Source organism: Microtus pennsylvanicus, chromosome 1, assembly GCF_037038515.1.
Source record: "Microtus pennsylvanicus isolate mMicPen1 chromosome 1, mMicPen1.hap1, whole genome shotgun sequence".
NCBI classification, from domain to species: domain Eukaryota; kingdom Metazoa; phylum Chordata; class Mammalia; order Rodentia; family Cricetidae; genus Microtus; species Microtus pennsylvanicus.
Genome location: NC_134579.1, coordinates 46,963,066 through 46,976,110, shown reverse-complemented (window position 1 = coordinate 46,976,110; position 13,045 = coordinate 46,963,066). Strand labels below are relative to the sequence as shown.

Genomic DNA, 13,045 nt, shown 5'->3' with positions numbered 1-13,045 from the left:
GTTTATATGGTAGATTACATTGACAGATTTTCATATGCTGATCTATCCCCAAATCTATGAAATGAAGCCTACTTTGTAGCACAATTAATAAAAACTAAGAGACAGATATTGAGGTCCAATCTGAAGGTCAGAAAAGCAAAACAACAAGCCACTGGCTCTTACATCTATATCTGTCCAAAAAGGTGATCCTGAACTCTAGGAATCTCAGAATGAGATTGTATGTGAGAGCTGTCTCCTCCTGTCTTATATTCCTCTCTAGTATTGGGTGAAAAGCTGCACCACTACCACCTGGTTTTTATAATCAGATAGGGTGACTATTGGGATTAAAGGTATGTGTCACCACTGCCTGATGTCTAAGGCTAATCAGTGTGGCTGTTTTACTTTCTGAACCTCAAGCAAACTTTATCAAAGGACAAATGAAATATCACTACAGTATGTTTTCTTGGATTCAGTTTGCCAATATTTTATTGAGTATTTTTACATCAATATTCCTGAGGGGGGGTTGATCGGTTATTCTCTTTCTTAAGTGTGTCTTTGTGTGGTTTGTGTATCAGAGTAACTGAAGCCTCATAAAATGTTTGGCAATGCTCCTTCTGTTTCTATTGTTTAGAACAATTTGAGGAGCATTGGTATTAGTTTTTCTTTGAAAATCTGGTAGAATACTGTTTTGAAACATTCTGGTCCTGAGTTTTTCTTGGTTGGGAAACAGTGATGAATGTTTCTATTTCCTTAGTAGTTATATATCTATTTAATTTGCTTAACTGGTGTTGATTTAATTTTGGTATGTAATATTGATCCAGAAACTTGTCCATTTCCTTTAACTTTTCCAATTTTGCTGAATACATGTTTTTGAAGTATGACCTGATGATTCTCTGAATTTCCTACATGTCTGTTAGTCCCACTTTTCATTTCTGACTTTGCTAATTTGCATATTCTATCTGTATTTTGGTTAATGTGGATAAAGACTTATCTTTTTTGTTTATTTTCTCAAAGAACAAACCTTTTGTCTCATTGATTCTTTGTATTGTTTTCTTTGTTTCTATTTTGTTGATTTTAACTCTCAGTTAATTATTTGCTGTCATCTAGTCCTTCTGGGTGAGTTTGTTTCTTTTTGTTCTAGGGCTTTTAGGTGTTTTGTTAATTTGCTAGTGTTGGATTTTTTCCAGCTTCTTTATGTAGGAATTTAGTGCTATGAACTTTCCTCTTAGCACTGCTTTCATTGTATCCCATAAATTTGGGTATGTTGTACTATAACATGAATAATAAAAACCCAGAGACAGATAATAGGATTCAACTGGAGAACCAGAAAAACAAGGCAGCCAAACCACTAGAAAATTCTTACCTCTACCAAGGCTGCGTGACTATAGACTAAACAGACTAAGCAGACTGAACCTCTTTCTCCTCACATTTTATATTCTCTCAAGTGCATGACTCCCTAGTACTGGGATTAAAGACGTGACCCACCACTACCTGGATATGTTTTAGCATTGATCTTGTATAGCTCTTGAACTCACAGAGATCCATCTGTCTCTGTCTCCAAAATCCTGGGATTAAAGGTGTGTGCTGCCACTGCCTGAACTCTAATCGCTTAGCTTTGCCCTTCTGATCTTTGGGCAAGCTTTATTTATTAAAATACAAATAAACTATCACTGTATTATGCAGTCATTTTCATTGAATTTTAGAAAGTCTTTCATTTCTTTATTTCTTCTTTATCCTAGTGCTAATTCAGTTGAGAACTGCCAAGTTTCCATGAGTTTGTGGGCTTTCTGCAATTAGTGTTGTTGTTAAATTCTAACTTTAAGACATGATGGTCCAATAAGACACTGGGGTTTATTCCAACTATTTTTAATCTGTTGAGATTTGCTTTGTTACTGAGTATGTGGTAGATTTTGGAGAAGGATCCATGAGATACTGATAAGAAACTACATTTTGTGTTTGGGTAAAATGTTCTGTAGATGTCTCTTAAGCCCAATTGAGTCATAAATAACATCTATTAGATCCTTTATTTCTCTGTTAAGTTTCTGTCTGGAAAACCTGTCAAGTGGTGAGAATGGAATGTGGGTATTAGAAATTAAATAAATAGGAACCAAGCTATAATCCAAAGACATAAGGAAATTATTTATAGAGGAAAGTGTAGTCTGAGGTTTCTGTTCTGCCTGGTTTCCACAGTCATTAATTCTCAAAGAAATCTCACAGATACATTAGTTATAAACTGATTGGCCTAATAGCTCAGACTTCTTATTTATTATAACTTATATTAGCCCATAATTCTTGGCTATGTTATTCACATGGCTCAGTATCTTATTAGGTGAGGCAGTCACATCTTGCTTCTTCTGGGGCTGAATCATGACTGCATAATGGGACTTCCTTCTTCCCAGAATTCTCCTGTTCTCATTGCCCTGCCTCTACTTCCTGTCTGGTTGTCCCACCTATACTTCCTGCCTGGCTACTGGCCAATCAGCGTTTATTTAAAATATAATTGACAGAATACAGACCATTGTCCCACAGCAGGAAAGGATTGGGGGAAAACATGGATCTCCCTTGGAGGGGGAAATAAAATAGATTTTAAGGTTGCCTGGAGGCAGGGCCAATGAGAACAGCAGGATCAAGTGGGGAGGGGAGGGTACATTGAATTCAGGGGAAGACAGCTAGAACTGAATGGCATTTGAGGGGTGGTATGGAAACCTAGTATTGGGGCTGTTTACTGACAAAATCTGTTTTGTTGTTTCCCTCCCCACACCCCTCTTCCTCATCCCCCCTTTACCGCCCCCCAGTAGTCTCCTTTCTACTCTCATGTCACATGTGACCCCCTCCACATTCTCAATACTTCCTGTTCCCTTCTCATAGTCTCCTATCTCTACACACTCACAGCCATTCCCCCTTATTTACAGACATATTAGCATAAAACGTTAGTAGTTTTTTTGTCTAAGGTACCTCATTTAACATACCACTATCCAGATTCATATTCAAGCAAATTTCATTTGTCTTTATAGTAGAATAAAATTCCACTGTATATACATGCCACATTTTTATTACATTTATCTGTTGATGTACATCTAGACACATTCCATTCTTTGCTATTGTGAATAATGCAGCAACAGACATGGATGGGCAGATATCATTTGCTATAATGTTGTATCCTGTGGACATACGCCCAGGAGTGGTATAGCTGGGTCATGTGGTAGCTTCACTTCCATAGTAAGCACACCAGTTTATGCTCTCACCAGCAGTGAAGAAAGGTTCCTCTCTCCCACATCCACATCACCATTTGTAATTTGATCCCAGCCATTCTGGCATGGATGAGATGGAGCCTCAGTGTGGTTTGGATTTGTATTTCGCTGATAGCTAAAAATAAAAGACAATTCTGCAAAGTAGGACCCTTGAGCCTGCTTCCAGTTCAGTGGTCACTAGCCAGTCAGGAGGGGAGTGGTAGGTAAGTGAGTTAATATGCCAGCCCCTCTCTTCCCGAATTCTAGCAGCTCTCCTCTCGTTGCTTATACTGAGTCTCACAGTTTGTTTTTTTTTTTTTTTGGTTTTTCGAGACAGGGTTTCTCTGTGGCTTTGGAACCTGTCCTGGAACTAGCTCTGTAGACCAGGCTGGTCTCGAACTCACAGAGATCCGCCTGCCTCTGCCTCCCGAGTGCTGGGATTAAAGGCGTGCGCCACCACTGCCCGGCTACAGTTCTTTTTTTTTTATATTTATTTATTTATTATGTATACAATATTCTGTCTGTGTGTATGCCTGCAGGCCAGAAGAGGGCACCAGACCTCATTCCAGATGGTTGTGGGCCACCATGTGGTTGGTGGGAATTGAACTCAGAACCTTTGGAAGAGCAGGCAATGCTCTTAACCGTTGAGCCATCTCTCCAGACCTGAGTCTCACAGTTCTGATAATGTGCACTGGAAGCAGCTTAGTTGTTGCCTGGATGGAGGGACAGAGCTTCTGGGCTTCTGACTCTGCCATTTTTACTGATGTGACCAAACAGATTTGCTCCAAAATGGTTTAGGGCCATTTCTACACTACAGTTCCTGGCAACGATCTACGTTTTCTGGACCCCAAAGTCCCGCTGACCTCAGAAGCTAAACTCTGCTATTTATATGGAAGATACATAAACCACCTACTACATGGAAGATGTGTTCATTTTCAAGGTGAACACCTTTAGCCACATATGACTTTGCCTTTTTTTTTTAACATGTCAAGTTCACTGGTCTCCGCCTTCTTTCACAGTCAGCTTGCACCACCTTCCCCCACTGCTCTGGACAGCCCTCTGACCTTTCCTGACCAGCTTCTCTAACGTGCACATTCAACACTTGCTTCCCACATGGATTTCCTGTTCAGGCTGATGTTATCACAAATATTTCCACCACAAAATACAAGCATTTCATGTAATGGTATTAATTTCATGAGCAAAAATACCACATATATACGTATAAAGCAGATATCGGTTAGCACCTCGTGATGGCTTGAGGTTGTTAGACTCAGCTTAGTTTAGAATATACTGTTCTTTGTTCATCTCTCATCTGAGCAACATGCAAATTTGTACAAATGCTATAGGTTTTATGTCTTCCTAACCTCTGACAAAAAAAAATAATGTTTAACCTATTAACTCCTCATAACGGTTTAGATGATAAGTTACAATTTGGTTCTAATGAGATTCGGCCTATTTTGTTTCCCTCAGTCAGAATGAGCTCTAGCCCAATTGACTCTGATCTCACCGTGTTTTAATAAGTAGTATCACAAAGAGAAACAGACACTGTGAACTAAAACGAGCTATATCTTGCCTGAAGATCTGTAGCAAAGAGTACAGAACTAAGACAGACAGACAGATGGATAAAAAATGAAAGTTCGATATTCAAGAGCACGTATTGCTTTCACAAAGAGACCTGTATTTGATTCTCAGCAACAATGTCAGGTAGTTTACATCCATCTGCAGTTCCAGTGCTAAGATATCTGACAGCCTCTTGTGGTTTCTGCAGGCACCTGACGACACATGGTGCACACACACATGCAGGCAAAATACACATACAGAAAAAAATAAAACTAAAATAAAATAATGTCTTATCTTTAGTGATGCAAGGTCAATGGACACTGTCAAGGTGAAAGCACAGTAGTACAAATGTACATTGACTTAATTTTTGAATATGGTTCATTATGATATTTGTTTTTTAGAGAATTCCTTTAATATCATTGAGTCTGATAAATTTCTTATATATATATATATATATGTATATATGTGTGTGTGTGTGTGTGTGTGTGGAGAGAGAGAGAGAGAGAGAGAGAGAGAGAGAGAGAGAGAGAGAGAGAGAGAGAATGATTCTGCAGTCAGAAACATTCATTGCTCTTGCAGAAGACCTGAGTTCAGTTCTCAGCACCCATGTCAGGCAGCTCACAACATCCCATAACTCCAGCCCCAGAAGGTCAAAAGCCCTCTTCTGGCCTCCATGGGCAATACCACTCATGTGCGCATGCATGCACGTACACACACACACACACACACACACACACACACACACACACACGTACCTATACATAATTTAAAAATTTTAAGAAAATCTTAAGAAAACTTAGAAGACTGTACTTCAGACATTAGAATAAGTGTTTTATGTAGATGTCTCTCTCTATTTAACATGGTTCTTTTGAATATGTTGAGTATCTTACATATTCTGGTATGTAAGAACCAAGTAACCACATCCTGAGTCAGGATGCATTGTCCTGGTTAAAAATAACAATTTTTAGCAGCCTCCAAACTCTCTGACCATCAGACAAGGTGGAAATAGGTTCACATTACTGGGCCTCCACATTTGCTTAATGATAAAGTGACAATTTTCAAAATGATAGAATTTCTTAACATGAGCTGCAAATGTCTTCTTAATCAAAGGACAGTCATGAGACCTTGAGCAGCCTTGAGAAGCTAGATAGGAAATAATAATGAAATTACACCTGTATTTTGATACCAGTGTCTCTTTACAGTCAGAGTAAACATTCCTCAGGCTTCAGGTAGGTTGTTCCCATTGCTTTGTAATTTAAGGTTTCTGGGCATTTCCTACACATTCCCTGTTGTTTCAATTGCACCTTAATCTAAGGTTCCCAGGATTTCCCACACATGTGTGCTAGCAAAGTCCCTGAAATTTCAAAAGACTTCTGCTTCACTGTTATGTCTTTTATATTGTGGTTCTGAAACTTCCTTCTCTGTGGGTTTTTCTCGAGGGTCATAGTATCTGAAAGGTACCATCCCTCTGCTCCATCAGGATTCAGGAAAGAAAACTGTCATCTTGCCTAGTGAATATGCCACCCACCTCATAAACATGCATAAAACTTCTCTAACACTCAAAATATGGGACTTGGGATGCTTCTACACCCATCCTTCTTTGACGTGCTTAATAGGGTTTGCTAAATTAACTTCTGCATAACTATCTGTGTCTCTTCATTAAATTATTGCCTTCACAGAGGTAATAACCAGGAGACCCCACAACCCCACTAGTGTGGTATTTTGTTGTAGCTGATGCTTTACTATTCAAAGTCTCTAACTCAGACTGGTCTTCACTCAGGGTTGCATGGGCTTAAGATGTTTTTAATCTCAAATTCAGAAATGGCTTCAGTTTCTTGCTCTAATTTAAAACAGAGGAACAATAAGTGTGATAATTTTTATTTAAAAACAAGCTTTTAGATGAAAATACTTTGTATTTTATGTGTGTGGGTATTTTGCCTGCATGTATGTTTTTGCACCACACTCATGTGCAATGCCCATGCAGGGCAGAAGATGATGTTGGATCCCCCTGGAATGGGAGCTACAGACAGTTGTGAGCTGTCACATGGGTTCTAGGAATAGAACTCGGGTCCTCTGGAAAAGCAGATAGTGCTGTTAATCACTGAGCTATTTTACCAGGTAAAATGAAAGCATTTTTAATTTGTTTTTCTCCCAAGTAAGATATAAACCTACCTGATATATATGGAAAAATCATTCATTTAATACTAACAGTTTATGTGACCAAAAAATATTGAAGCACTTATGATTTTATGTATTGCTTAAAGTTCATATAAAAAACATGCCTCATTTTCATAAAAATAAAACATCACTTAAAAAATAAGAAAATTAAATGCCTAAAGAACCACTAGTAAACATCTCTACAGTAAATGTGAGTCATTATTATAACTATACAACAGAGTCTTGTATTTGCTGTAACAGGGTAGTACATGAGAGTTTAAGAGAGTTCTGTGGAATAAATCTAAAGCTGAAGTACAATAGATAGAAAATTCAGTTAAGGCCAAAAGTAGCAATGTATTTATATCAAAAGTGAAGCTTGCATGAAGTCATCTGTGGAAGCACTCTCCGCTAACACTCCTCAGTCAGTCTGCTCTACTCAAGTCTACTTCCACTGTTCTTCTTCTGCAGCCCACAAGCAATCTCATAATTCTATATCCTTTCATATGTAGGCACCTTCATTTAAAGTGTCCTCTTCTTACTATATTCAGATTCAAATCTTTGAATACCTAACAGACGTTCCAAAGTTCTCTCTGGATCCAGCACTCACACGAACTCCCATTCACCCTATATCTGTCACTGTGTCTACAAGTCTACAATTCTACTACAGCAGTCCACAGGAGATATGTCAAAACAGTCATCAAAAATAACAGAGGAGGGTAAAGGCTGTCCCCAAATCATGGTTATTATGATTTAAGAGGAAAAGAAGAAACAAAATAAAGGAACTAACTTTTTAGAAATGTATTCATTAAAGTTAAATCTCAGTGATAAATTAACAAGAGACCAGAGACAACTGAGAAGAAATCGATTAGCTTAGCATTAAATGAAAATAAATGTGTGCACCTTCAGGTATTTCAAAATAAATGCACAATCAAATGAAGGTGGGATTGCCATTCTTTAAAGGAGTAAATTTAATTCGTATCAAAAGGCATCAGTCAACCAATGGCATTCACTGCATTATACATTACAGTCTAATTCTTCAGTGGATCCATTTTCACTAATAAGACAGAAGAGGATTGACCTGAGACCAATCTCATTACAACGTTTGGAGAAGAGAAGCATGAAAGAGGGAGTGAAGTAGATGGAGAGAAGAATGAGAAAATCCAATCTAAGTCGATTTGGATTCTGGAAGAGATAATTCAGTGAGTGAAAAGTTCAATAACTGGATCCATAAATGCCAGTGTACTTACCAGTGATCAGACTCTTGCTCCAAACAAATCACCAAGAAAGCAGGTCTGCCTGTTATGCATGCTCTTTGCAGTTACATTTTGAGACTTTGCTCAATGATGCAACTTCCTCCTGTGGGTTAGAGTTACACAGTTGACTTACCATACACTCCCAACTCTTCACATACCCTTGCACGGCTCTTCTTTCCTGAGAAGGGCGTGACCTAGAGGAATGACATAAACAGGGACAGAAAGCTGCTTCTTGCTTAAGTTTTTAAAAAGCAGAGGAGCTTGTGAATAGTGACTGAGGACTATTAGTGAGCTTCAATTAAGAGAGCTGGACTCTAGAATAAGACATCTGAGTTCAACCTATGCTGTAACTCCCTGTGACTTGAGTGGTTCTGTAGATTTTTAACATATTAAGTATATAGACAAGAAATTGAAAAACATTGCCAATTATTCATGTCTTGATATTTTTCTTAAGGTATATCCTGTTCTGGAATATCTTGTTTCTCTATCTAGATCCATTCCCCAGCATTTTCTGTCCTTCTCTGTGACCCAAAAGGGGACCCATTAGCAGCACTAGCAGAAAACTGACAGTAAATATAGACCAGCAGATAGGAAGAAAGTGAGGTCACAATATTATTCCTGTTGAGATGACACATTGTATGTCAGTAATGTGATCAACTCTGATGGGCACTGGAGCAGGAGTGAAGAGGGCAGAGACAGGCAAATCCTGAGAGCTGCTGATCAGCTAATCTAGTTGAAACATTAGCCTCTTGTTTCATTGAAAGACGCTAGCTACCTCAAAAAAAGGGATGAAGAACAATTGAGAAAGATATCTGTAGACAACCTGTAGCCTCCACATGTGTACGTGTGAAGCATATCTGCATATGTATACATACGCTATATACATATACACGTACTAGCACATCATATGTGTGTGTGCCAAAAATAAATAAACCCTTAAAAGGGAAAATATTGCTCCCTTCTTTAGTAGTCATTAGCTGCCTACCTATTCTTACAGAGAAGTGGGACCCTATGATGTCCTAACTCTTCCATAACAGCGTGTTGATGTTAGTCTTGTGTAGGTCTCGTCCATGCAATCATAATTGTTGTGAGTTTGAGAGTTCAATGGCCATATCATGCCTGGAATACAGCATTAATAACATATAACCCATACCCCTGGTGCTTATATTTTTGTAGCATCTTCTGCATCTGACTATATTTGAGTACATATTTCCACTGAGATATGAGATAGCTGATACTCATTCTACACTGAAGATACTAAAAAGCAGGGAATACATACACCTTAGGAGTAATAAGAAATGACACTTACTGCCATCCTGTGTGCCTCAGTTTTATTTCTGTAAAATGAAAGTAATTGTCTTCTTGAAATATGATAGCTAAGTGAATTAATGTATGTAGAACACACAAGATTCTAGCATGTACTAAGTCCTCTGTAAATATCAAAATACGTATTTTCAAAGTGTTGTGATAGATGGTATGGAACATAGAAAGTTGGAGAAAACAAAGGATTCCTCTAAGAATCTTGTGGGGAAGAATTCTGTCCTTCCATCCTGAACCTGAGTTAGAGTATCACTCTTCCAGAGAAGTACTTCTCTAATACCAGAAGGTGAGTACCACGCTGGAAAGTTCCAGCAAGCATTACAAGAATACACATGGGGCTGGAGAGATGACTCAGAGGTTAAGAGCACTGATTGTTCTTCCAGAGGTCCTGAGTTCAATTCCCAGCAACCACATGGTGGCTCATAACCATATGTAATGAAGTCTGGTGCCCTCTTCTGGCCTGCAGGCACACATGCAGACAGAACACTGTAAACAAAATAAATAAATCTTTAACAAAAAAAAAAAAAAGAAAGGAAAAAGAATACATATGTAATAGCGAGTCAAAAGGCTGATCTGGAGGTACAAGTCATTCATTGGCGAGTGAAGTTCATTTCTATGTCTCCTGGAGACCTTGGTAGCAGAAGACTTGTCTCTGAAGAGTGTCTCCCTTGTCTTTAGCATTATGTTTTTCATGAGGCACAGGAGAGCAGGGCTAGTAGCTCCTGATACAAACTGAGAAATGTTAACTGCTCATAGGAAAGAAGGAATGATTAATAATATCCATGCATCAGTTACATTGGGAGCACTGCTCAGTTTGCCTGTTCACAACACATTTTTACCCAAAACACCTGAAAAGCATAAAACCTTTAGATGAACTTTTAGAGAACTGAGGAGATGGCTCCATGAGTAAATGCTTACCATTATCCCAGCAACCATGAAAAAAAAAAACAGATGCAGTTTTGTGCTCTTTGCATTCTCAGTACAGGAGAAGTAGAGAGAGCAGGATCTGGGACTTTGTGGCCAGCCTGTCTAGCCTAAAGTAAGTGCCAAGGTTTGTAAGAGACCTTATTCCAAAAATATGGTGGAGAAGCAATTGAAGAAGATGCCTGATGTTAGCCTTTAGCTTCTATCTGCATGTACTTACAAGTGTATGTGAACCCACACATGAACACATACACAAACACGTGAATATATACATACACATAAAAATACAGAAATTCATAAATACAGAACAATATTCTTCATTGATCTACCCGATGCAAATATTTTTTACTTTAATTGTGAACATCCATATAAGTAAAACAGTCAACTAAGTCATAGATCTCTGTTCTAATAAACATTGTTTATTTAGTATGTCATTCTGTCCAAAGAGACAGCACTACCAACCCATATAGATAGAACAAAAATGGCCTGGTTTTTATTATCTCAGATTGGTTGCAGTCTTTTGAGATGACCGAGGACCTGTTTGACATGAGCTCACACAGAAACCCGGCATGAAGGAAGTCCAGGAGAGGAATTCCATGGGACTGCATGAGAAGAGCACATGCAGTAACAGGAGAATGCGGGAGATGAGAAATACACACATCATTCAATACACAGAATAAATGAGAAGATGGCTGTTGGGAAATTTCGGAAACATGGGTGTTGACGGGATAATGTATAAGAATATGTGGTTGCATTCTGAAGGATGGCTTTCAAAAAGAGACTAGATGTAAGGATATGGGTTTGAAGTCTCTAGCTACTATCCAAAAAAAGCGGGGGTAATAAGTTAGGACAGAACCTGTTAAGGGAGTGAGAGATACAAGGACATCTCCAGATCAAACAGCTGACAGCAGACATTCTGTGCTGACACGGGGTTAAAGTCTTGAACAGCTCCATCTGAAAGGAGGAGAACACTGGGCACAAAAGGTACAGCAGGAAAGGGGGGTGGCAGAGAATCAAATAAAGCGAAATAACCATGAAAATGCTGTATGGAAGTCTGTTGTTTTGTAAACTATTAAGTTATTTTTTGAGATTACATATATGAGTAATTTACGTCATTTATATCATTCTTTCCCTTTCTCCCTTCCTGCCAGCTCCTCTCATGCTTTCCCACTCCCTCTGAATTTCATGACTTCTGTTTCTTTAATTATAATTGTTACATGCCACACACAGAGAGAGAGAGAGAGAGAGAGAGAGAGAGAGAGAGAGAGAGAGAGAGAGAGACAAACACACAAACATACACACACCCTTGCCTATTGAGTCCATTTAGTGTTGCCTGTATTTACATGTGTTTAGGACTGACAAGCTGGGATGAGATGACCTATTGGAAGTCTGCAATAGAACTAATTCTCTACCCAAATGTCAGTATTAGCATCTTTATTCTTTCTATTTCACCTTTTTCCTCGATTTGATGTGTTTCCGGCTAGAGCGATTTAGGATATGCTGTCTCCTCCTCAAACAGGTTTTTATATGGAATGTAAAAATGAAGACTGAGGACACTTATGCACAGGCTGAACTTTCTGCTCACACATTCTCTTTCAGCCTCCTAGACAGGAAATGACCCAGTCCTTTGAGTTTATCCTGTAGCACCCTCTGAAACCCCATGTTTAACATTGGTGGTGCAGGAGGCTCCTTGTTCATTCCTAGCTGCCCAGAACCAAAATAATCACACAGAAACTGTCAAAAAAAATTCAAAGAAAATGCAATAATATACATAATCCAGACTCTCTGTGTATATTTCAGCTTTACATGGCTTATTTTTCTTACTCTATTACTTTTTTTACAAGTTTAATATTTATTTTATTATCTTTAATCTATGACTGTCTATACTCTTTTATATTACATTTACTGTCTCTTTACTCTTTTTCTTTTCTCTTCCAAGCCTATGTACATTTTTTTAAACACACTATGTCTTGTTTAGATGTCTCTTATGTCTGAATCTGTCCTATTCTGTATCTGAAATCATTTTTGTTCAGGAGCACTTCTTAAAATATTAAGCGGCTTCTTATTTAGCTTCTCTAGGATCACGAATTATAGGCTCAATGTCCTTTATTTATGGCTAGAAACCAAATATGAGTGAGTACATCCCATGTTCTTCTTTTTGGGTCTGGCTTACCTCACTCGTTTGGATGCTCACCTTACTAGACCTGGATGGAGGTGGGTGGTCCTTGGACTTCCCACAGGGCCTGATTGCTCTTTGGGCTGACGAGGGAGGGGGGCTTGATTGGGGGAGGGGGGAATGGGAGGCAGTGGCGGGGAGGAGGCAGAAATCTTTGATAAATAAATAAATAATATTAAGCGGCTAATATCATTACTAAGACTAAGGCTGCTTTGCCTTTTGGCTCTGCCCAGTTCAACCTGGTGGGGTAGAGGTCTGTTCACTGCCTCTGAGACTGTTAGGTGGGAGTTATGCTTACCACCTCAACTCTGGTAACCAGTTGGTCCATGCTGCCACCAAGTAACTTGCAGCACACTGCCCACAAACCCCATTAAATTGTTTGGTCTCATGAAAGAGTCAGAGTTCATGCCGGCAGCATGGCATAAGAAGCTGCCATTTCAAAACTG

At 38.8% G+C, this 13,045-nt stretch overlaps 1 protein-coding gene across 5 annotated transcripts in view; it reads right to left on the bottom strand.

Moving 5' to 3' along the window:
• Positions 1–13,045, bottom strand: part of Cd200r1 (CD200 receptor 1) — a 67,328-nt gene that overhangs the window by 22,236 nt on the left and 32,047 nt on the right. For 2 of the 5 annotated variants that reach the window (XM_075963611.1, XM_075963619.1), the window contains exon 1: positions 8,174–8,267. The exons of 2 other annotated variants lie outside the window; for them this stretch is intronic. The gene's annotated coding sequence lies outside the window, so the exon portion shown is untranslated. Of the gene's footprint in view, positions 1–8,173; positions 8,268–13,045 lie in introns of those variants that run through there. One more of the 5 variants, XM_075963614.1, reaches the window with a different exon arrangement.